This window comes from Lipotes vexillifer, unplaced genomic scaffold (genome assembly GCF_000442215.2).
Source record: "Lipotes vexillifer unplaced genomic scaffold, Lipotes_vexillifer_v1.1 scaffold70, whole genome shotgun sequence".
Taxonomy (NCBI): domain Eukaryota; kingdom Metazoa; phylum Chordata; class Mammalia; order Artiodactyla; family Lipotidae; genus Lipotes; species Lipotes vexillifer.
The window spans coordinates 522,997-526,097 of record NW_006789896.1 but is presented as its reverse complement, the minus strand read 5'-3'; the positions used below and the strand labels follow the sequence as shown (position 1 = coordinate 526,097).

The window sequence follows — 3,101 nt, the reverse complement described above, 5'->3', positions numbered from 1 at the left end:
AAAAAAAAAAAAAAAAAAAAAAAAAAGCAGAAACTGACACACCATTGTAAAGCAATTATACTCTAATAAAGATGTTAAAATAAATAAAAATAAAAAGAAGTGTCCCACAGAGTGTCCTACAGAGTGAAAGGAACACTGAGCCCAGCTCTCACACCCCGAGGCCCCAGAGTTTTCTCTTATTTGCACTGCTGCTCCTGCAATGATCTCAAGGATGAGCGGATTTGGAAGGGAAGGACCTGGAAGTTTCTTTCCTCTTTTCTTTTGCTCCCCACCAAGCCACCTTCACTGTCCACCTCACCACTGAGTGAAGCTGGCATCTAAACCGTGAGCAGAGCCCATATCTACCTCTTCCCCTTATCAGGAGGCTGCAGGATTGGGTGGAGGATGCCCAACAGCTCTGTCACCTGCTGAGTCCAGAACTGCCTCCTGGATACCTCGCCCACTCCTGGATCACACTGAAGATGAGGACAGCAGCCACCCACCTGCTCTGCACATGCCACCTTCTCTCCTCGAGGGTGTGCTTCCCGAGAACAGGGTGCAAGAGAGGGAGGAAACTCTAACTCATATTTGCTGACATAAATTACCTCAAGTGGTAGGTGATTTAACTCAACGGCCCCTGAGGTGGGCATTATGATCTCAGTTTTTTAGACGAAGGGCCCAAGGCTTGGAGAGACAGCAGGGAAGCTGGGACCCCAACCCAGGACTTCTAAGCTCCTGGCACTTTCTGTCATAGACTGCTGGCCTCTCCCATCCCTGGGAGATCCCTTCAGAAAACAGGACCCTGACTCCTGGGCCCAAACACAGCTGCCCAGGCCAGCCCTGCCCTCCCCTGGGTAAGGAGGATCTTGACCCCAGGCCAAGGTGCTTGTTACCTGCACTCCAGGGATGCCATGGGTCTTCTTAAGTGACTCACACAATACAGGAACTGTTACCTGATCCTGTGATTGGAACTCAAGAACTAGAAAAGGGATGGAAACATCCTACCAACGCAGAGTGTCCAGAGAATTCCAGGTCTCAGCTGGGAGTTTTCTGAGAACGTGCCTTATATTCAGCGCACTCACCAACTGCCCCAGGGTTCAAGTTACAAAGAACATGTCAGGCAGGCACTGTGATGGGTACTTCATATTCATGATTGAATTTTATTCTCCCCAAATCCCTAGGAGGTAGAAACTATCCCTGTCTGTTTTAGTTGAGGTAGTGGGGCTCAGAGACATGAATATGCAGCTGGTAATAGGCAGGGCAGGGGTTTAAATCCAAGTGCCAGACCCCCAGCATGGGGCTCTGGGTGGTCCCTCTCCTAAGCCTTTGCTCAATGAAGTCCCCCATCCTGGAAGGGCCACCTGCCTCTGATATGAATTCTTTTCTTTTTAATTTTTTGTGGGTCTATATTAATTATATGTCTAATTTTTGGAAAAGGTGATACAAAGAGGCGGCATAAAATTTGAAAGGTACAGGCGAGGGCATCGTGGGCTCAGGTTTTATTTGTCAAAATTAGAAAAGGGGCCCCATCCTCCGGCAGACACAACCCCACATCAGAGAGCAAAGGGCCATTCAGTCAACAGGAGTGATGTTCTCTGTCCCCTTTGCCTCCCCCCAAGCCCACCTCAGAGGCAGCCCTGTCTCCAATTTCCACAAAGTCTTTGACAGTGATGATGATGTTGTTTAAATTAATTATATATTTCAAGGGAGACGGGTAGGAGTAAAGTGCAAGAGGCCACTGAAGGAATATAAAATTCCTCTTCCTACCCTGATAACCAGGACCACCTTACAGAGTTGTCTTTCTCAAGCCACTGAAGAATTTTTGTCATAAAGCATTTTTAAAATTTACTTTTGTCAAAATAATACACAGAGCTTGAATAAGCATTAGGTATCCCTGGAAGTTTATACAAGACAGTAACCATATTAGCTTCCCCTGGGAGGGGAGTGAAATAGCTGGGAAAAGATATTTCACAATAAATCCCTTTTTTTTTTTTCAGCCAGCCGCTTGGCATGCAGTTAGTTTGGCAGTTAGTTCCCCAACCCAGGATCGAACCCATGGCCCTTGCAGTGGAAGCGTGGGGTCTTAACCACTGGACCGCCAGGGAAGTCCCCACATTTGATCATTTGATCATGCCATTCTCCTACTCAGCAACCTTCAGCTTTCCAACTTCACTTCCCATTATTCCCAGCCAGCATCTTATATTTCAGATAATCTGGAATCACTACTGTTCCTCCAGCAAGCTCCATGCTCTCCTACCCCTCCACTGTGAGTACCCAGCCCTGAGTCCCACCAGAAGTCATCTCAGCATCTCTGAAGACACCTCATCCCTGCCTCTCTCCAGGCACACACCGTTCTGCCCTGTGTGACACTTTGCCTCTCCTTCTTGCCTGTGAGCAACTTGAGGGTTGGGATGGTGGGTTTTTGCAAGGGAGCAACTGTTCTCAGGTACTTAGTGTGGGCTCGGTACTGCACAGGTGCACTGGACAGGGCTGTCTGTGTTCATTCAGAACCTATTTCCCCTTCTTTTGGTAACAGCCTCTAGATTTTTCTTTGAGGAACCACCCCTCACCCACATAAAGCACGTGTGGTTTGGGTAGGGCTGACCCACCACCCCCTGGTTCTTAGGGAGTCCTGTGTCTCAAGCCTGGTTCACCTGTATATTCCACACACTATCTCCCTGCCACAGCGACTGGCTTAGGAATGGACATCAGCCCCAAGTCTAATCCCAGGATTTTTGCAGATCTGAAGGGAAGAGGGAAATTGCCTGGGTATAAAGCCAATATAGGAGAGAAATGAGCAGAGAAAATAAAGACTGGGAGTCCATGAGCAAGCTGACGGCACCAGATCCAGCTGTGCCAAGATACACCCATGTACTTTTCAGTTGGGGAAAATACGCCATTTTTGCTTAAGCCAGCATGAGTTGAGTTTCTGTCACAACCAAGAGTTCTGATTAGATAGTGGATCCCCTTGGTGGGATGGGTTGAGGGTAGAACTGTAAGGGAGCATGGGCAGAAAGAGCTTCTAGGGGCTGGTTATGCCCTGTTTCTTGATGGAGGTACTAAGTACATGAGCATGTTCAACTTGTGAAAAGTCACTTTTTTTTTTTTTTTTTTTTTTTTTT

General features: G+C 47.6%; 1 protein-coding gene across 1 annotated transcript in view; it reads right to left on the bottom strand.

Moving 5' to 3' along the window:
- The window catches only part of LOC103076573 (carbohydrate sulfotransferase 6), a 4,704-nt gene extending 3,806 nt beyond the window's left edge, over positions 1-898 (bottom strand). The window contains exon 1 of the mRNA XM_007462926.1: positions 873-898. The gene's annotated coding sequence lies outside the window, so the exon portion shown is untranslated. The remainder of the gene's footprint in view (positions 1-872) is intronic.
- Positions 899-3,101: the final 2,203 nt, after the last annotated feature.